At 45.0% G+C, this 22,246-nt stretch overlaps 1 long non-coding RNA gene across 2 annotated transcripts in view; it reads right to left on the minus strand.

The window, feature by feature from the left end:
* The window catches only part of LOC139226780 (uncharacterized), a 47,454-nt gene that overhangs the window by 19,509 nt on the left and 5,699 nt on the right, over positions 1-22,246 (minus strand). The window contains exon 2 of one of the 2 annotated variants that reach the window (XR_011587314.1): positions 4,798-4,975. This is a non-coding gene — a long non-coding RNA (uncharacterized lncRNA). Of the gene's footprint in view, positions 1-4,345; positions 4,976-22,246 lie in introns of those variants that run through there. The other variant, XR_011587313.1, reaches the window with a different exon arrangement.

Below are 22,246 nucleotides of genomic sequence, written 5' to 3' on the forward strand. Positions count from 1 at the left end.
CAGGAGGCAACAGAGCAGAGTAGCACTGGGGTAAGTGTAAACCACAAGGTGATAAGAAGGGACAATATGTATGAATATAAAAGGACTGCAGGAGGGGTCAAAACTAAAAATCATGGTTTAAAAACTAGTATTAAAACGCTCGGCCTAAACGCACGCAGCATTCGAAATAAAGTAAATGAGTTGCCGGCACAAATCATGACAAATGGGTATGATTTGGTGGCCATTACAGAAACATGGTTGCAGGGCGGCCAAGACTGGGAATTAAACATACAGGGGTATCTGACAATTCGGAAGGATAGACAAGAAGGGAAAGGAGGTGGGGTAGCTCTGTTAATAAAGGATGAAATCAGGGCAGTTGTGAGAGATGATATTGGCTCTAATGAACAAAATGTTGAATCATTGTGGGTGGAGATTAGAGATAGTAAGGGGAAAAAGTCACTGGTGGGCGTAGTTGATAGGCCCCCAAATAATAACTTCACGGTGGGGCGGACAATAATCAAGGGAATAATGGAGGCATGTGAAAAAGGAACGCCAATAATCATGGGGGATTTTAACTTACATATCGATTGGTCAAATCAAATCGCACGGGGGAGCCTGGAGGAGGAATTCATAGAATACATACGGGATTGTTTCTTAGAACAGTATGTTACAGAACCTACAAGGGAGCAAGCTATCTTAGATCTAGTCCTGTGTAATGAGACAGGAATAATAAACAATCTCCTAGTAAAAGATCCTCTCGGAATGAGTGATCACAGTATTGTTGAATTTGTAATACAGATTGAGGGTAAGGAAGTAGTGTCTCAAACGAGCGTACTATGCTTAAACAAAGGGGACTACAGTGGGATGAGGGCAGAGTTAGCTAAAGTAGACTGGGAACACAGACTAAACGGTGGCACAATTGAGGAACAGTGGAGGACTTTTAAGGAGCTTTCATAGTGCTCAACAAAAATATATTCCAGTGAAAAAGAAGGGCGGTAAGAGAAGGGATAACCAGCCGTGGATAACCAAGGAAATAAAGGAGAGTATCAAATTAAAACCCAATGCGTATAAGGTGGCCGAGGTTAGTGGGAAACTAGAAGATTGGGAAAATTTTAAACGACAGCAAAGAGTGACTAAGAAAGCAATAAAGAAAGCAAAGATAGATTACGAAAGTAAACCGATATATAAAACGGAAGAGAGTGACTAAAGCAAATGTTGGTCCCTTAGAAGATGAGAAGGAGGATTTAATAATGGGAAATGTGGAAATGGCTGAGACCTTAAACAATTATTTTGCTTCGGTCTTCACAGTGGAAGACACAAAAACCATGCCAAAAATTGCTGGTCACGGGAATGTGGGAAGGGAGGACCTTGAGACAATCACTATCACTAGGGAGGTAGTGCTGGACAGGCTAATGGGACTCAAGGTAGACAAGTCCCCTGGTCCTGATGAAATGCATCCCAGGGTATTAAAAGAGATGGCGGAAGATATAGCAGATGCATTCGTTATAATCTACCAAAATTCTCTGGACTCTGGGGAGGTACCAGCGGATTGGAAAGCAGCTAATGTAATGTAATGTAATGTAGGATATAACGAGCATGATGGATAGAGGTGTACCGATGGATGTGGTGTATTTAGATTTCCAAAAGGCATTCGATAAGGTGCCACACAAAAGGTTACTGCAGAAGATAAAGGTACGCGGAGTCAGAGGAAATGTATTAGCATGGATCGAGGATTGGCTGGCTAACAGAAAGCAGAGAATCGGGATAAATGGGTCCTTTTTGGCTTGGAAATTGGTGGTTAGTGGTGTGCCACAGGGATCGGTCGGTGCTGGGACCACAATTGTTTACAATATACATAGATGACCTGGAAGAGGGGACAGAGTGTAGTGTAACAAAATTTGCAGATGACACAAAGATTAGTGGGAAAGGGGGTTGTGTAGAGGACACAGAGAGGCTGCAAAGCGATTTAGATAGGTTAAGTGAATGGGCTAAGGTTTGGCAGATGGAATACAATGTCAGAAAATGTGAGGTCATCCACCTTGGGAAAAAAAACAGTAAAAGGGAATATTATTTGAATGGGGAGAAATTACAACATGCTGCGGTGCAGAGGGACCTGGGGGTCCTTGTGCATGAAACTCTTTTGAGTTAACCTGCAAAACATAAAACATGTATCCGTGCCACCCGACCTGGATGACACACACAAGACATTTACAAGGCCCTTTTTTGGTTTTTTTTGTGGTTTTTTTTTTTTGGGCACTAAAAACAAATTTTTCCTTTTTCCAGTGCCCCCTATAAAAGGAGAGGGGGACACTAAAAGCACCGGCAATTAAAACAAATTAAACTTTAAAACGTAAAATCAAATTAAAATTTGGTTGCCGGGCATGATGAAGCACTCCAGTCCCTCCGGTGCCCACCTCTCGCGGAAGGCCGCGAGCGTACCGGTGGACACCGCGTGCTCCATCTCCAAGGACACCCTGGACCGGATGTAAGAGCGGAAGAGAGGCAGGCAGTCAGGTTGAACGACCCCCTCGACCGCCCGCTGCCTGGACCGGCTGATGGCACCCTTGGCCGTGCCCAGGAGCAGTCCTACGAGGAGGCCCTCGGACCTACCCGCTCCCCTCCGCACAGGGTGTCCTTGTGCATGAATCCCAAAAAGTTAGCTTGCAGGTGCAGCAGGTAATCAGGAAGGTGAATGGAATGTTGGCCTTCATTGCGAGAGGGATGGAGTACAAAAGCAGGGAGGTCCTGCTGCAACTGTACAGGGTATTGGTGAGGCCGCACCTGGAGTACTGCGTGCAGTTTTGGTCATCTTACTTAAGGAAGGATATACTAGCCTTGGAGGGGGTACAGAGACAATTCACTAGGCTGATTCCGGAGATGATATCTTATGATGATAGATTGAGTAGACTGGGTCTTTACTCATTGGAGTTCAGAAGGATGAGGGGTGATCTTATAGAAACATTTAAAATAATGAAAGGGATAGACAAGATAGAGGCAGAGAGGTTGTTTCCACTGGTCGGGGAGACTACAACTAGGGGGCACAGCCTCAAAATACGGGGGAGCCAATTTAAAACCGAGTTGAGAAGGAATTTCTTCTCCCAGAGGGTTGTGAATCTGTGGAATTCTCTGCCCAAGGAAGCAGTTGAGGCTAGCTCATTGAATGTATTCAAATCACAGATAGATAGATTTTTAACCAATAAGAGAATTAAGGGTTATGGGGAGCGGGCGGGTAAGTGGAGCTGAGTCCACGGCCAGATCAGCCATGATCTTGTTGAATGGCGGAGCAGGCTCGAGGGGCTAGATGGCCTACTCCTGTTCCTAATTCTTATGTTCTTATGTTCTCTGAACAGCGTCCAACGCAAATATATCCTTCCTTAAGTACGGAGACCAAAACTGTACGCAGTACTCTAGGTGTGGCCTCACCAATACCCTGTACAGTTGTAGCAGGACTTCTCTGCTTTTATACTCCATCCCCTTGCAATAAAGGCCAACATTCTATTTGCCTTCCTGATAACTTGCTGTACCTGCATGCTCACTTTTTGTGTTTCATGCACAAGGACCTCCACGTCCCAAGATGCTTCAAAGAAGTATAATCAGACAAAAATCATCGACGAGCCAAAGAATGAGATATCAGGAAGGGTGACTAAAAGCTTGGTCAAAGAGGTAGGCTCGAAAGAGGCAGAGCTGTTTAGATAGAGAATTCCAGAGCTTAGGGCCTCGATGGCTGAAGGCATTGGTTGGGCAAGGGGGGGGCGGGGGGGGAGATGTATGAGCCCAGGGTTGGAGAAATGCTGAATTCTCAGAGGGCTGGAGAAGATTACAGAGATAGGGAGGGGCATGAGCATAAAGGGATTTAAACGTAAGGATGAGAATGTTAAATTTGAACATTTGGCGATCAGGAGCCAATGTAGGTCAGCAAGGGCAGGAGTGATGGATGAACAGGGCTTGGTGTGGGATGGGACATGGACAGCAGAGTTTTGGATTTGAAGATTATGGAGGTTGGGGGATCTGAAGATGGCCAGGTGCGCATTGGAAAGGTCGAGTCTGGAGGGAGCTAAAGCATGGATAAGGGTTTTAGTTGCAGATGGGCTGAGGCAGGTGCAGAGACGGGCGATGATACGGTGCTGGAAATAGATGATCTTTGTAATGATGAGAATATGGAGCCGGAAACTCAGCTCAGGATCAAATAAGCTCTACACCATTGTGAAAGCATATCACTACAGGACTGCAGCAATTCAAAGAGAAGGCACACTAGCAACTTCTCCGGGTAACTAGGCACAGCCAATAAATGTAACATTTCATGCATTGCCTACACCTCAATAACAAATTTAAAAATCTATCTACCCACTGAAAGAACATTGTAGCCTTTGTTTTAAAATGTAAAAATAATAACTTTTATTTATATAGCGCCTTTAACGTAGCAAATCGTCCCAAGGCGCTTCACAACAGCCTTGCAACACATTAGATATTGACAATGGAGAGAAAGAGAGAAAAAGAGGGAGAAGGAAGTGTAAAAGAGGGAAAAGGCTCGGGTCTGAAGCGACAGCCAAAATGCTCATGCAGATAGACACAGGCGGAAAAAAACTTTAAAAAAACATTGAAATTACATTGTAAATAATACAATAAGGACTATACAATAGTAAAATCAGTATAATAAAGATTAATTATAATTAATCAAAATTAATTAATATATAAAATAATTATAAATTAAGTTAAAATTAGAAAATCAGCAATTGAAGCAATTTAAATTGGTTTTTTAGCTTTCTTTAAAATTCATTCCCTGTCCAGTGATTCAATTAATATGGAAGAACCAATTACCATCCTCCATTCTTGTGATGTCATAATGTCATTACTTTTTGTTTCTCATTTTGTCCCCTTAAGAGGTCCGTTGAGACTCCAGGCTCGTGTTGCCTCTGTTGTCAGGGAGCAGCTTTTTTTGAAACTCCCTCCAACTGCTCCAGGTTTGAGCTGCCTCCGTTGTCAACTGCTCTCACACCTAAAATCAATACAGTACATAGCTATGAAAACCAATGGACTGGGAGTGGATGGAGTATCCCATGCCAGAATCACATCTATATTTCAGAAAGGAATGGCTAGCCCACTAGTCCTCTACAGAATCATGATATTTGCTTTTGGCTTTAGGACAACTCATATTTTTGGCCTTTTGCAACAGAACTTCTAAAGTTTGAACACTCACCCCTGTCGTATTGATATTATGTAAAACCAAATGTTTGCATTGGCTCTCATCTGAGAGCCAAAGTTTAGTTCCAACTCCTGTTTGAACAAAAGTTCTACTATCTAAACAAATGAACTAAAGGACAATGTTAAATGTTAATGTTTTCCCAATTCCCAACACGTTTGGACTTTCTCCTCACCGTCTGAATAGAATGGCTAATTTCCCAAACATGTGTTTCTGATGCAGCACCCACAGGACGCGAGGCGTATATCCGTACACGACTTTCTATTCTACCAGTACTGAGGGAGTGCTGCACAGTTGGAGCGAACAGGGGCGAAATTGCCCCCACACCCTGCTTGGGGCGCACAATTTGAATTAAATAAAAATTTAGCTCCCAGCAGAACCTAAATGACCCAGAATTGGGGTCTTGGTGCATGAAAAAACATCCGGGCGATATCGGAGGCGAGAGAGGGGGACGGGAGCACGGTGATGTCATTCAGCGTGATGTGGACGTGCCGCATTGCACTGACACATCACAACATCCCTCTCCTTCTCTTAAAGGGGAGGCCGCTGCGAACTCTGCAGCCGCTTCCATGGCGTCCACTGGGCCATCAGGGAAGATTTCAGCCAGGCCAGCGGCCCGGTACCCAAGAGGCTGCCTGTTGGCGGCCTGGCTGAACCAACGGCTGCCATTGTCGGGCCGAGTACAAAGTCAGCTGACAAAAAAAAATATGGCAGCGGCGCAAAGCCCTCCCCATTAAGGGCGGACGGGGCTCACAAGGCTGTCAGTGACATCGCACCGTGATAACCTTGCACCCGGAGGCGCTACCGTGCCTTTCGGAAAGGGGCAATTTCAGCCCCATCGTCTTTAAGATTGGTGTAACAGTCATTCATTGATAATTGCTTTCAGTCATTCTTAGATTGAGCCCTTACACAACATTTGGAGCTAAACAAAATGCCACAGAAATATCTTCTTGCACATTACTGATATTTTAAACCCACTGACTATCAGTTGTAATATTATCATGGCCCTTCCCAATAGAATCACTCCATACTCAGTAGAAATAAAGTGCTCCATATTTATTACATGATATTTGTATTTTGCCAGGAATCTACTCCCCACAACATGCTTCCCTTGGTGACCCTACAGTTTAGTCCCTAATCTACTGCTACATCCCAGCACTCTGAGTGGGAGGGGCGAGTGTGGTTGCAGGCTGCTGTTGGTCAGTGCTGACACCAAGGGATGGAAGTGACAATCTGGGTGAGGGGTCATTAGATGGCCCTGGTCTTGGAAGCTAATGGCTGCTGGCACCTTCACACTGGCTGGGACTTCGTCACTCCAGCAAGGGGCTGGCTAGATTGGATGAATGACCTAAGAAGCGCAGAATCTGACCCTTCTTCTAAATAAAATAAATCCAGGCTGACACTCCAGTGCAGTGCTGAGGAAGTGCTGCACTGTTGGAGGTGCCGTCTTTCAGATGAATCGTTAAACCGAGGCCCCGTCTGCTCTCTCAGGTGGATGTAAAAAATCCCATGGTACCATTTCGAAGAAGAGCGGGAGAGTTATCCCCGATGACCTGGCAAATATTTATCCCTCAATCAACATAACAAAAACAGATTATCTGGTCATTATCACATTGCTGTTTGAGGGGGCTTGCTGTGCACAAATTGGCTGCCACGTTTCCCACATTACAACAGTGACTACACTCCTAAAGTACTTCATTGGCTGTAAAATGCTTTGAGACGGCCGGTGGTCGTGAAAGGCGCTATATAAATCCAAGTCTTTTCTTTCTTCCTGCTATGCCCCAGGTAATGCGCACCTCCGCAGGTGCCATCAGCATGTGAACAGAGCAGTAGCTATCAGTGAGGTATGAGAATCCCAACTTCATGGCCATCTTGAACCAAATCATGTCCAACTGCGACACACTCCTTCCTGTATGTTGCAGTCCAAGGTTTTAATTGCCAGTGTCACGGTATTTATGTAAGATGCTGTGTCAGTGTGTGGACGCCTCTGTGCTCAGGAGTTCCCCTGGTAAACTGCAATTGGGGGCAGTGCAGCCCCAAAGCAGGCCTGTCACAGTGCAAGCTATCTGTGTGTCCGGCTTACAGCTCTTCACCAGTAGTGTAAAAAAAGATGAAACACTTGCTTAAATATTTGCAGTTTGCATTCCTGAAATCCAGTCATTGCACTAGCTACAACTTCACCCATCCCATGATTATGTAACATTTATTTTATTGACCCTGCGAACAATGTGTGCAAAGTTTGTTCAAAGTATGGCTTCCGTGAGACCTCCTTAGAGGCAGTTACAGAGTCTGGTTGTGGTTTGCATTAGATATTGGTTGATAAAAATTAAATTGCAAATTGGATCAATTTGTTTCAAAACTACCATAAATCTCTGTACATGATATATACGTTTCCACTGAAAATATGGCAAAAGGGTAAGGGGCCGGGTTTGTTTATTATGCACAAATATTGAAATGTAAATCAGTTGCAAGAGACTTAGTAAAGACTGAAAGTTTATTGAACTGTTTAAAGTGCAACACATGAATGAAACTGGTAAAACGACAAGTAGCAAAAGAGCATTGGTAACCACTGAAAAAACATTTAGCAAGCCTTGAATGGAGATTCATCAGCGCACGCAAGCCGACATTAGCGAAGTGGTGACCACTGTAACTGCCATCTCTGTCTGCTCAGGCTGAAGTCCATCTCCCTCCCTCAGAAAATCGGCTTCACTGCCATCGGTAGCTTTACCTGCGTTCACTGGTGTATACAGTAGCTGCAAAACATGTGTCATTGCTCCATAAATCATTGCTGGTGGGTTTTATTTGAGTTGGGGATATAACTAGAAGGCTGACCTCGGTCTCGGTGACTCCAACTCCATCTTGATGTCTCTCCAACCCAAGCCAAACAAACCTTCCTCAAAATCAGGAGGCGCTGCAGACCACCCATACTTAGCCATAGGTTTCAAGAGGTAATCTCCAGTTTATCCACCTTAAAGGTCATCCCATTGACTTGCAACTCGGGCCAGGTGCCTTATCAGGGACATTGACACAGTGAACAATCTTTAGCTTCTCTCTCCCGCACTGTGGGTTTTTGCCAGATTACATGGCCAAACAACTTTGCTTTCGACAGCCAAACATTGGGGGATGGGAATTATATACGGATATTACAAAAATCTGGGGCACATTGGGCATCTCAGCTTCACTGCATTCCTTGGCCTCGGCACCCCTTTCTGATGGGGCGCCTCCTGCCACCTTATTGGATTCCTGAATGAGATCCATGGGGAATTATTTTGAATGCCTTCAGGGAACACTTGAATGCTCTTCAAAACCTTTTCAATGTAGCAATATTCTCATGGGGATGCGATATCCAGAGCTGCACAGAATATTCTCGATCTGGACTTACCAATTATAAAAAGGGTGAAAGCAGCTTGTTCTGATTTGGAATCAAATGCATTCAAGAAGCCAGATTTGATTAGCTGCGTAAACAACGGCTTCACATTGACTGGATGCTTCAAAGACAATCACACCCGATAGGAGATTATTTTGCCATTTTCAACTGGTCAAATAGGAAGTGGTCTACAGTTTTTGAATTAGCCATGTGCAACATGGGCAAGAAGTCACATTTTTGGTGCTGTGATTGTGAAAACTGACTTTAACACATCTTAAGCTCGGACTACTGGCTGTGCTGCTTTTGCTACCTCTGATCATTTTAGCATTGTCTCTCAGGTGTGAAGGCCTTTACCTGATAGATTTGTCTTTAGATATCCAGAAGTTTGTTTTACAATTGGATTTTGCAAATATCTGTACTCATCCTTCTGATTTGATAGTCATATAATCAGGAGAGTCATTTAAATAGCAGACATTGGGACACTTCAGTCATAAAAATTCACATTGTGCGCATTGACTTCAATGGAAATAAAAATGAGGAGATGGGAAACAGGCTGCTGATTCGCTATCATCCATTTTGCACTATCGCACAAAGCCAAAATCTACCCCAATATGTTCAAGGAGGAAGGTATATGATAGCGTTGGAGAGAGAGTCACCTTCGTTACTTCCCAGCACTCACACTTGTGCGTAACACCTCAATCTTGTTGCATTGGAGGTTGAGAAGGCATTGTGTGTGGAGTTAGCGATATGAACCCGTGCTCTTGTGTTTGCATATCGTGCCACCAAGGCCCTCCTCAATGCTAACTATTACAGAATTAACTTTGAGTCTCCACATCTCCTGTTTCTGATGCGAGACTCGTGCATCCCTGTTTATTATTTGCCATTCAGGTACATAGACAGGTGGTTAACATTTTCATGTTAAAATATGAAGCTCGTGATTTTATTATTGCTCCTATGAATTTTCATCAGCTGGATTTCATAGAATCATAGGATCTTACAGCACAGAAGGAGGCCACTTGGCCTGTTGTGCCTGTGCGGGCTCTTTGAAAGAGCTATCAAGTTTAGTCCCTCACCCCAGCTTTTTCCCATAACCCTGCAAATTAGTGCTCTTCAGGTACATGTCCAATTGCCTTTTGAAAGTTCCTGTGGAATCTGATTCCACCATCCTTTCAGGCAGTGCCTTCCCGATCTTAACAACTCTCTGTGTGAAGACATTTCTCAGTTCCCCTCTAGTTCTTTTGCCAATTATTTTAAATCTGTGACCTCTGGTTACTGACCCGCTTGCCGGAGGAAAGCAATGAGAGGAGAATGAGAGGGGATCTCATTGAAACGTTTAAAATTCCGACTGGGTTGAATAGACTGGATGTGGGGAGGATGTTTCCCCTGGCTGGGAAGTCTAGAACAAGGGGTCACAGTCTCAGGATACTGGGTAGGAAATTTAGGACCGAGATGAGGAGAAATTTTTTCACTCAGAGGGTGGTGAACCTGTGGAATTCTCCACCTCAGAAGGCTGTGGAGGCCAAGGCACTGAATATATTTAAGAGGGAGATAGATAGATTTCTAGCCACAAAAAACATCAAGGGATATGGGGGAAAAAGCAGGAATATGGTGTTGAGATGGAGGATCAGCCATGATCATATTAAATGGCGGTGCAGACGCGAAGGGCCGAATGGCCTGCTACTGCTCCTATTTTCTATGTTTCTATGAAACTTACTCTATCAAAACCCCTCATAATTTTGAATACCTCTATTAGATCTCCTTATTTTATCATTTAATGCTAGTGTTTCAATTCTTCAATTTTTTTATCACAATTTCCATTCGATGAGTATTTTCATTACATTTGAAAGTAAACCAAATATTTATAATGACACATGATGCACCGACATTTCGATGTGGGTGCTCGCTTCACAATAACATTAAGTTCCAAATGGTTTATTGACTTAACAGGAAGTGACTGCATTTCAAAAGTAAAAAGTAAAAAACAATGCCAAAGAGCATAACATGTGGAAAACAGCTGTATACATTTCTGAGCTGGGATATTCGAGAATTTCACTTGTGGTAAAGTCATGAGACTCTAGGATTTTTGTTTGTGGTACAATTGACGTCACATGAGATATTAACTCTATGAGCATCAAAAGGAGTTTTTATTGTCTTCTATAAGAAACATTGCTTTCCATTGCACAATTCTCCTCAGAGGTTAATAAAACTCCTCCAAAGATTAGGTAAATTTAATATACACTTCTACAATGGCTAGTCCAATTTACCGTACACTCCCAATGGCTAGACCAGTTTATCGTACAATACCAATGACTAGACCAGTTTACCATACAGGCCCTCAATGGCTAGACTGGTTTACCATACACTCCCAATAGCTAGACTAGTTTACCATACAGGCCCTCAATGGCTAGACTAGTTTACCATACAATCCCAATGGTTAGACCAGTTTACCATACAATCCCAATGACTAGACTAGTTTACCATACAGGTCCAATAGTTAGACCAGTTTACCATCCACTCCTAATGACTAGATCAGTTTGCCATACACTCCCAATGACCAGACCAGTTTACCATACACTCCCAATGGTTAGACTAGTTTACCATACACTCCCAATGGTTAGACTAGTTTACCATACAGGCCCTCAATGGCTAGACTAGTTTACCATACAATCCCAATGGCTAGACCAGTTTGCCATACACTCCTAATCAATAGACCAGTTTACCATACACTCCTAATGACTAGACTAGTTTGCCATACACTCTCAATGGTTAGACCATACAGGCCCTCAATGGCTAGCTGAGTTTATACTGTCAATATCAAAACCGCACAAAACCAGAAGGTTGCAGATTTAATCCCAGCCTTTGCTGAACTAGCTGATCTCAGATGGGGCATTACAATGTTTTAAAAAATGTATTCATGGGATGTGGGCTTCGCTGACAAGGCCAGCATTTATTGCCCATCCCTAACTGCCCTGGAGAAGGTGGAGATGAGCCGCCGTGAACCGCTGCAGTCGCGAGGTCCCACGCAGGCTGCTCACCAGCCGCTGGAAGAAATACCGTGCAGGGAAAAGCTATTGTGGAGGTGTCCCTCTTCCAACATGCAGATCGGGGTCCGAGTGGTCTGACAATGGTCAAGGTGATGAGTGGCACTCCCTTGATCCCCCCACCTGCCCAATTCCTGCTCCGTTAAATCCGGGATTTTGGTCTTCCCAATATTCAATTGGAGAAAATTTCTGCTCAGGCAGAACCGGATGTCGGACGAGCATAGCAGGCACCGGGCAAACGCCTTTCCAGAATGGGTCCTAAAGCAGGCATTAGGCCCCTCATTAACAAATGCCTGTTTTAGGTGTCCCCCACGGATGCCTAAAAAAAATTAATCGCACAACGTAATATTTGGTCAGATATTTACAGGCTGTCTTGGATATAGCCTGCGGAATTGATTCCTTTCTGCCCCCGTTTTCCGTCCAGAAAACAGGTTCAATCTCCTCCCCTGCAGAGTTAATCAGGGAGATGACGAATATTATTAAATAGATTGCACAGCCAGTACCATTTGATCTGTTGCTTTCTCTGCCAGTGGATGTTGGTGTGTGGAAGCTCGAGTTTTTTGTTTCAAGTCTGTGTGGTTTGAAGTTTCAGGGGATTTAGAGAATTCTCCTCCTATACAGTTAGCTAAGTTTCCATAGCTTTCAATAGCACAATAAAAGTACTTAATAAGCAGTGTCTCACTTCTGTGGAATTTCCCATTTCAATCTCTTGGAAACATTTGAATAAAATAATGTTCCTGACTTGCCCTACGCTGTACGAGATCGTGTTTGAATTTGCATGTCTCTGTTCTCATTCTTGGAAATTCCTGTATCGGTTGCATTGAGGGCCGATTTTTTAAATGTATGTGCCAGCAAAATGTTTACAAATAGGAAGCTTCCCATTGATTGTCCAGCCAGATCTACCCTACCCTTTAGGGCACCGTCTGGCAGGACTTATCTGGAAACAAGCGGGTCCCATCCCCCAGTGACGGTGCTGCCCCTTCAAGCATCGATTAATAAGAACAAAAGAAATAGGAACAGGAGTAGGCCTACAGCCCTTCGACCCTGCTCCGCCATTTAATGAGGTCATGGCTAATCTTCGACCTCAACTCCACTTTCCCGCCCGATCCCTATAATCCCTTGATTCCCCTGGAATCCAAAAATCTATCGATCTCAGCTTTGAATATACTCAATTGATCTCTGATCAATCGTCTATAATGCTCTGGAATACTGAAGATTTGCCTGGTTCAGGCACTGGATAACTGAAGGGAAAAAAAAGACTTGTATTTCTATAGCGCCTTTCATGACCATCGGACATCTCAAAGCGCTTTACAGCCAATGAAGTCACTGTTGTAATGTAGGAAACTTGGCAGCCAATTTGCGCATAGCAAGCTCCCACAAACAGCAATGTGATAATGACCAGATAATCTGTCTTTTTTGTTATGTTGTTTGCGGGATACATATTGTCCAGGACACTGGGGATAACTCCCTGTTCTTTTTCAAAACAGTGCCATGGGATTTTTTTTTACATACATTTCAGAGAGCAGACGGGGCCACGGTTTAATATCTCATCCGAAGGACGGCACTTCCGATAGTGCAGCAGTCCCTCAGCACTGCACTGGAGTGTCAGCCTAGAGGCTTGAGCAGGTTTCAATCCCTGATTGCCAGATGTATCGTCTTGGAGACAACTCAGAGCCCGTGAGAGCAGACCATTTACTGCCATCAGTGAGTATAAGGTCTTGCTCCCTCCTGGCGCACACTCGTTGCAAATCCATAAACTTCTCGCAAGTGACATTGAAGTGCTGCAATCTGCAGCGCTATGGACCAAGAGCTGGAAAGTGGGATTAGGCTGGATAGCTCATTTTCCTCTGTGCCGTAAATGTCTATGATTCGATGACATGGTGAGCAACACAACTCACTGCACAATGGATGAATGCATTGCCACCATCCAGTAGTGGCTGAAAGGGTTATATTTTGAGGAAGATTAAGGGGTGATCTAATTGAGGTGTTTAAAATGATTATAAAGAATCTGATACGGTGGAAGAGAGAGAAACTATATCCTCTCTGTGGGGGAGTCCAGAACAAGTGGGCTTAATCTTACAATTAGGGCTAGGCCATCAGAGATGATGTCAGGAAGCACTTAGAACATAAGAATTAGGAACAGGAGTAGGCCATCTAGCCCCTCGAGCCTGCTCCGCCATTCAATAAAATCATGGCTGATCTGGCCGTGGACTCAGCTCCACTTACCCGCCCTCACACTTCCTCACACAAAGAGTAGAGGCAATCTGGAACTCTCTCTCTCAAAAAGCTGTTTAGGCCACAATTGAAATTGTTAAAATTGGGGTCTTTTGTTCGGTAAGGGTATTAAGGGATGTGGAACCAAGGCAAGTAAATGGAATTAAAATACAGATCAGCCATGATCTAACTGAATGGTGGAACATGCTCAAACCGCTAAATAGTCTCCTCCTGTTCCTATGGTCCTATCCTCGTAGCAGAAGATCCGATTTAGGTGGGGACCCGGATACACTGGGTTTGCATAATTTCTGTCTGGGAGAGGCGGCCAACAGCCCCACCATTTTTTGCAGCCTTCCCCAACCGGTGGTGCCTAAGTTGCATCCCCAATGGCGCAGGCACCTGCCCAGATTATTTCAACAAGGTGACCTCCCCATGACTGTAAACGTTGGCAGGATCGGCTGCAGAGGTGGCCAGCGATCGGGCCCCAGTGCCCGTGACAGCTTCAATGGCATATGAATTTTCAGGGCCAAGTAGTTAATTCAAGCGTAGTGCATTGGTCATGCTGTCTTCTGGAGTGGCTTGGAGTGGAACTAAAGCGTTGCAAGAACTAATGATTTAGGACTGTGCGAGTCCGAAAGGGTTCAAGGTCTCTACAATGGTAGAAAACCACAGAGCTGCCACTTCTGGCTTATCTACAGGGTGTGCAAGGAGGCCATTGCAAGATGCAATAGCTCATTATTATAAGCTGAAATTATATAACTTTGCTATCAGTGTGTGGTGAGAGATACCTGTGCCTGTACAGAAGGCTTGTCATAAGAACATAAGAATTAGGAACAGGAGTAGGCCATCTAGCCCCTTGAGCCTGCTCCGCCATTCAACAAGATCATGGCTGATCTGGCCGTGGACTCAGCTCCACTTACCCGCCCGCTCCCCATAACCCTTAATTCCCTTATTGGTTAAAAATCTAATTATCTGTGATTATCTCAACTCGGTTTTAAATTGGCTCCCCCGTATTTTGAGGCTATGCCCCCTAGTTGTAGTCTCCCCGACCAGTGGAAACAACCTCTCTGCCTCTATCTTGTCTATCCCTTTCATTATTTTAAATGTTTCTATAAGATCACCCCTCAGCCTTCTGAACTCCAACGAGTAAAGACCCAGTCTACTCAATCTATCATCATAAGGTAATCCCCTCATTTCCGGAATCAGCCTAGTGAATCGTCTCTGTATCCCCTCCAAAGCTAGTATATCCTTCCTTAAGTAAGGTGACCAAAACTGCACGCAGTACTCCAGGTGCGGCCTCACCAATACCTTGTACAGTTGCAGCAGGACCTCCCTGCTTTTGTAACTCCTTCCCTCTCGCAATGAAGGCCAACATTCCATTCGCCTTCCTGATTACCTGCTGCACCTGCAAACTAACTTTTTGGGATTCCCTCTGCACCGCAGCATGTTGTAATTTCTCCCCATTCAAATAGTATTCCCTTTTACTGTTTTTTTTCCCCCAAGGTGGATGACCTCACATTTTCCGACATTGTATTCCATCTGCCAAACCTTAGCCCATTCACTTAACCTATCTAAATCTCTTTGTAGCCTCTCTGAGTCCTCTACACAACCCGCTTTCCCACTAATCTTTGTGTCATCTGCAAATGTTGTTACACTACACTCTGTCCCCTCTTTCAGGTCATCTATGTATATTGTAAACAGTTGTGGTCCCAGCACCGAACCCTGTGGCACACCACTAACCACCGATTTCCAACCCGAAAAGGACCCATTTATCCCGACTCTCTGCTTTCTGTTAGCCAGCCAATTCTCGATCCATGTTAATACATTTCCTCTGACTCCACGTACCTTTATCTTCTGCAGTAACCTTTCGTGTGGCACCTTATCGAATGCCTTTTTGAAATCTAAATACACCACATCCATCGGTACAACTATATCCACCATGCTCATTATATCCTCAAAGAATTCCAGTAAATTAGTTAAACATGATTTCCCCTTCATGAATCCATGTTGTGTCTGCTTGATTGCACTATTCCTATCTAGATGTTCCGCTATTTTTTCCTTGAACAGAAAATATGGAGCATGTTGACAGGTAACTATGGGCCCAAGTTTCCACATGATTTGCGCCTGATTTTTAGGAGCAACTGGTGGAGAACGGACTCTCTTAGAAATCGCAATTCTCCACATTTTATTTCTGCAGTTCTAGTCAGGTAGAACAGTTCCACTTTGGAACAGAATTTTTTCTTCAAAAGGGCGCGTTTCCGGCCACTGACGCCTGATTTCAAAGTTTCCACAGTGAAAACGTACTCCAAACTAACTTAGAATGGAGCAAGTGAAGATTTTTGTAGAACTGAAAAAACCTTGTCTACACATTAAAAAATCAGGCGCAGGTTACAAATTAGGCGTCCAGAACGAGGTGGGGGGGGGGGGGGGGGGGGAGGGCAAGGGAAGTCATTAAATTCTATAATAAATCCTTATTTATACTTATACAAATATTATACAAATAAATCCAACCTGAATAAAATTTTATAAGCAAAGAAAAGATTAAATAAACCATCTTCCTACCTGTGTGAAAGTGCTTCAGCCAGGGAGAATGCTGCGGGGGGGGGGGGGGGGGGGAGGAGAGAGAGGAGTGAAACGGCTGCCTCAACTTTCTGACGCTTCCTGCAGCCTTCTCACTGCTGCAAGAAGCCTCAGTGCTGATGTGCTGATGGCAATGTGCTTTTATTAAAAAATGTTCAAAAATTAAACAGCTACAAAGAACTACAAAAATGGCCAAGTGCCAATGTTTCCTTCACAATGCGCGTGCGCGAACACTCCAACGCGCACGCGCAGCGTTGCCGGCAGGAAAAAAACTAATTTAAATGGTACCCGCCCCCTCCCACTTACAAAATCGGCGCGAGTGTAGGCTCCGCCCCCCTGGGCGCCGCGCCAAACAGACAAGGAGCTGCAGGGCGCTCCAGAATCGCGCGGTTTTTTTCCAGCGCCGTTTTTGGCGCGAAAAACGGGCGCCCAGCTCGGAGGGGCGCCCGTTTTTTTATCGTGTGGAAACTTGGGCCCATTGTATGGTGCCATCTTTGGCCATTTTCACCTCACTCCCCACAGCCTTGACAAATACATGGGGGGCGGGGGGGGGGGGGGAAGCAAATTGGGGCAGTGTCCCGGGCGGAGCGGTAAATTTTGTGCCAGCAAATGGTTTGCGTCTGCCGCCGGCAAATTCATCAGCCGGGCTCGGAGTTTGGAGCAGGGCGCTAAGGAAGGTGTTGCAGGCCTCTTTTAGGGCGTCAGGCTGGCTGAGCAAGGGTAAATCCTGAGCTAAATAATCGGCCTCGGAGCGCCCTAACAGAGGCCTGGGCAGGATAGCGGGGGGGTGGGGGGAACCTGAATAAAACCCACCAAAAACATTCCCAATACATAGCTCACGCCACCACAACATAAATCGCAAAAACATTTTTTTTAAACAATCACACTTACCTGAGGTCGGCATTACTTTGCTCACTACGGCCCCTGCAGCTGGAACCAGGCATTCCCAGCAGGGGGCGCTTTCCCAGGCATTCCCAGCAGGGGGCGCTATGGAACGTTAAGGGCCGGGCGGCGGCCAAAAATTGAGCCGGTGTCACAACCAGGGGCTTTAATCACCAGCTCGCCTCTCCTGGGCGGTACTGCTCCGCGCCCCGTCAATACCGGCAGCGAATATCCCGGCGGAGTGCTGGAAGCTGGCCGCCCCGGGCGCAAGTGCTTTCTGCCGCCATTGCCGCCTCCTCCGGGGCACTAAGAGGGGCGGCAGAAGACCGAATTTTCACCCTATAAACTCTTGAAAAAAAGGCTGAAATGTCGCTGCTTACTTTTATGTCAACGCTTTCCTTTAAATACGAGTTGTAGCCAATGTGCCCCGTACGCTGCACTGCTGCCTGCCACCCCCACCGCGCGGCCCATTCACATTTTAGCACGAGCGGTATCCCCTACAGTATAAAAGCTGGTGAGCGGCCTGCACCGGACCTCTCCGACCACCGCACGGCCGCGCTGGTGCACATCTTAGTGCCAGCTCTGGTTGTAGCCTTTTGAGGGCGACATTCCAGACAGATTTTTCTCAACCCCATTAGACTAGCTCACATCACAAGGCCAAAGTTGATCTGGGAGCTCGGGATAATTATACAGCAGTGACCTAGAATTATTGCAGGGAGTAAGCTCACAACACTTTTGGCTGGCTTTGCTCTCGCAATGAGCCAGCCCAGCATCCTGCCAGCAACTGAGACCACATTGGGCAATCCACCCTGTAATGTGGGAATAGCATGTCAGTACTGCTTGGGATGTACAAAGTGATTCAGACATGAAAGTGTCTATTCTCCAGAAATTACTGTCGGCTTCTCTGCAAATCAGTATGTACATGCTGTTTGTAGCCACCAGATGGTGTCATTGCTGGAGGCCACTGAGCAGCACGCACATGATGCTGCTTTGGTATAAAAGGCCAGCCATTTTGAGAGTCAGACACTTTGGGCCAAAATAAAGCAGAAGCAAGGTTGCTTAGTTAAACAGTACTCAGTTTGAACCTTTATTGTATACATAACACACGGCCCATCTGTTACTTTTTGCTCATCAAGTGGGCTAAAGTCAGAGCTCCAAGACAGTGGAAAGTCAATAAAGGCAAGTTAATACCAGGGAAGTTTGTAATCCGACTATTTATCATTGTGGTAATTGTTTTTGTCTAAATTATTTGAGTGAAAACGCAGAAATAAGAGGTACAATGAATACAGAGCGAAACACACAAAGTTAGTATGCAGGTACAGCAAGTGATCAGGAAGGCAAATGAAATGTTGGCCTTTATTGCAAAGGGGATGGAATATAAAAGCGGAGAAGTCCTGCTACAACTGTATAGGGCATTGGTGAGGCCACACCTGGAGTACTGCGTACAGTTTTGGTCTCTGTATTTAAGGAAGGATCGATCTACTTCCATTGGAGGCTGTTCAGAGAAGGTTCACTAGGTTGATTCCGGAGATGAGGGGCTTGACTTATGAAGATAGGTTGAGTAGATTGGGCTTATACTCATTGGAGTTCAGAAGAATGAGAGATGATCTTATTGAAACATATAAGATAATGAGGGGGCTCGACAAGGTGGATGCAGAGAGGATATTTTTACATAGCAGTAACTAAAACTAGGGGGCATAGTCTCAGAATAAGGAGCTGCCCATTTAAAACTTATTAAATGGTGAAGCAGGCTCGAGGGGCCAAATGGCCTACTCCTGCTCCTATTTCTTATGTTCTTATATTGGCATTAAACCCCACAGGTATCTGACACAGGACAGCAGCTGCACATTTGCAGTTTGAAGAACGTTGGTTAAAAGTAACAGTTTGCACGTGTGGACATTCTATTTTGATCCTCTCTGTTTTAGTCAGCCATCCTTTCTGCTGTAAACCGCCCCAGTATTTCTTCACACAAAAGGGTTTATATGTAAATGTTTAAAAAATTAACTGTTTTCAGATCTGAAGTGTCAAGCTTTGAATATAAAGTCGCCTAGGCATTGTCGATGAGTGCCCTTCTGTTAGACATGGAGGGGGAGAAATTGGCCTGCTTTGCACCTCCCATTAGTGCCTGTGCGGGGCAGTAATGGGGCGCTAAGGGTTTACTGACTGGGTGCGGTGAAATCACTCACGCCCACGAACTTTCCTGGCGGTTTTGCGCTGGCGCTAAGACTTAGCACCTCGATCTCTTGCGCTCCGTAGATAGACACGTCATGCAGTGCGCAGCGTCCCGTTACCGCCCCGGATGTGATATTCGTTTCCGCCCCTTGCAGCATCGCCACCGCTTGCGGAGCCCTAATTAAAGACAGTGGTGGTCAGGTAGGGCAAAATTTATTCATGTCCTCATTCTGGTACCTCCTGCTTTCTTTTTCCCCTGCGATTGCTCAGCCCTGCACTCTCTGAGTGCTTGGGGCTGCTATGCACGAAAGCAGGTGCCGTCACCCAACAGACAGAGCATGAAAACTCATTCACCCCAGCATTGGCCCTTCCCTTTAAGGGTGGGAAGGAGCCTGTAAAACCTGCAGCACTGCCCCAAACATTACTCAGCACTCTGACGACACCGCCCCTCTCACTCCCTTTAGCACTGTAATGGAAGTGGTTAGCACTTGATTTAGTGGTCCACTGTCCTCTTGGAGCACTAAAGCAGAAGTTCCCGGCAGAATCAAATCTTTACCACCCGGCGATACTTTTGCGCTCCTTGAAAAGTTAGCGACCTAAATGGGGCACTACTCAATTTCTAGTCCTAATTGTATAGCTAACAACTAGTAATCATTGCTTTTATTACAGTGAATTTACAAGCACACTTAATCCATATTATCAGGACAGAAATGGTATGATATGATTACACGGTATGTGTACTTTGATTTATGGTCCGATTCTGATGCAAGATTTAGAATTACAATGTATTGTAGTATCTACAGTATTGATTTTCTCTGGCTTGGGCATTCAGTACTGTGTGGTAATCTGGCCTGAGAGATTTTTGGACTTTTTCGGCAAACTATCAACTTTACAACCATGACCTTGTGATGAAAGTTTAAAATAAAAGAAAGAAAGAAAAATTTGCAATTATTTAGTGTCTTTCACAACCACCGGACGTCACAAAGCGTTTTACAGCCAGTACTTTTGGAGTGTAGTCACTGTTGTAATGTGGAAAACACGGCAGCTAATTTACGCACAGCAAACTCCCACAAACAACAATGTGATAATGACCAGATAACCTGTTTTTGTTATGTTGATTGAGGGATAAATATTGGTCAGGACACCGGGGATAACTCGCATGCTCTTTTTCAAAGTAGTGCAATGGGATCTTTTACATCCACCTGAGAGGGCAGACAGGGCCTCGGTTTAATGACTCATACGAAAGACGGCACCTCCGACAGTGCAGCACTCCCTCAGCACTCCCCTGGATTGCTAATCTAGATTTATGTGCTCAAGTCCCTGGAGTGGGACTTGAACCCACAACCTTCTGACTCCAACGCGAGTGTGTTGCCAACTGAGCCACGGCTGACACAAATTGCTCACATCAATTTTGCCCTTGGTCAATTGATGTTCAGTTTATTTAATAACTGGGACTAGAAATTAGCCAGCCTAACGCACGTCTTAACGTGATTTTTTCATGTTACTTTTTTGTCGTTAAAAGAAACCTCACAAAATTCCTCAAAGGTTAAGAATGGCAGTTTTGAAATATCGGCAAAAAGCGGATCGCCATACGTAAAAAAAACGCACCGCCTAAATTTGGCCGTTCGGCGAACCAGTACTTGGGTGAAAAAACAACAAATGAGAAAAGCATGTGTTGCTGCCTCAGAAGTAGGAAGTAGGAAGACCTACAAAAAGGGTATGTTGAAGTTTTTTTTAAATTCTTTTTCATTGATTGATTGCTTCAGGGTATTGTTAATGTTTTCTGATTTTTTATTTTTGCAAAGTTTTGTGTGTGTTTTCTCCCTGTATTTTTGGCGATATCGGCCTCATAGAAACATAGAAACATAGAAAATAGGTGCAGGAGTAGGCCATTCGGCCCTTCTAGCCTGCACCGCCATTCAATGAGTTCATGGCTGAACATTCAACTTCAGTACCCCATTCCTGCTTTCTCGCCATACCCCTTGATCCCCCTAGCAGTAAGGACCTCATCTAACTCCTTTTTGAATATATTTAGTGAATTGGCCTCAACAACTTTCTGTGGTAGAGAATTCCACAGGTTCACCACTCTCTGGGTGAAGAAGTTCCTCCGCATCTCGGTCCTAAATGGCTTACCCCTTATCCTTAGACTGTGACCCCTGGTTCTGGACTTCCCCAACATTGGGAACATTCTTCCTGCATCTAACCTGTCTAACCCCGTCAGAATTTTATATGTTTCTATGAGGTCCCCTCTCATTCTTCTGAACTCCAGTGAATACAAGCCCAGTTGATCCAGTCTTTCTTGATAGGTCAGTCCCGCCATCCCGGGAATCAGTCTGGTGAACCTTCGCTGCACTCCCTCAATAGCAAGAATGTCCTTCCTCAGGTTAGGAGACCAAAACTGTACACAATACTCCAGGTGTGGCCTCACCAATGCCCTGTACAACTGTAGCAACACCTCCCTGCCCCTGTACTCAAATCCCCTTGCTATGAAGGCCAACATGCCATTTGCTTTCTTAACCGCCTGCTGCACCTGCATGCCAACCTTCAATGACTGATGTACCATGACACCCAGGTCTCTTTGCACCTCCCCTTTTCCTAATCTGTCACCATTCAGATAATAGTCTGTCTCTCTGTTTTTACCACCAAAGTGGATAACCTCACATTTATCCACATTATACTTCATCTGCCATGCATTTGCCCACTCACCTAACCTATCCAAGTCGCTCTGCAGCCTCACAGCATCCTCCTCGCAGCTCACACTGCCACCCAACTTAGTGTCATCCGCAAACTTGGAGATACTACACTCAATCC

Source organism: Pristiophorus japonicus, chromosome 16 (genome assembly GCF_044704955.1).
Source record: "Pristiophorus japonicus isolate sPriJap1 chromosome 16, sPriJap1.hap1, whole genome shotgun sequence".
NCBI classification, from domain to species: domain Eukaryota; kingdom Metazoa; phylum Chordata; class Chondrichthyes; family Pristiophoridae; genus Pristiophorus; species Pristiophorus japonicus.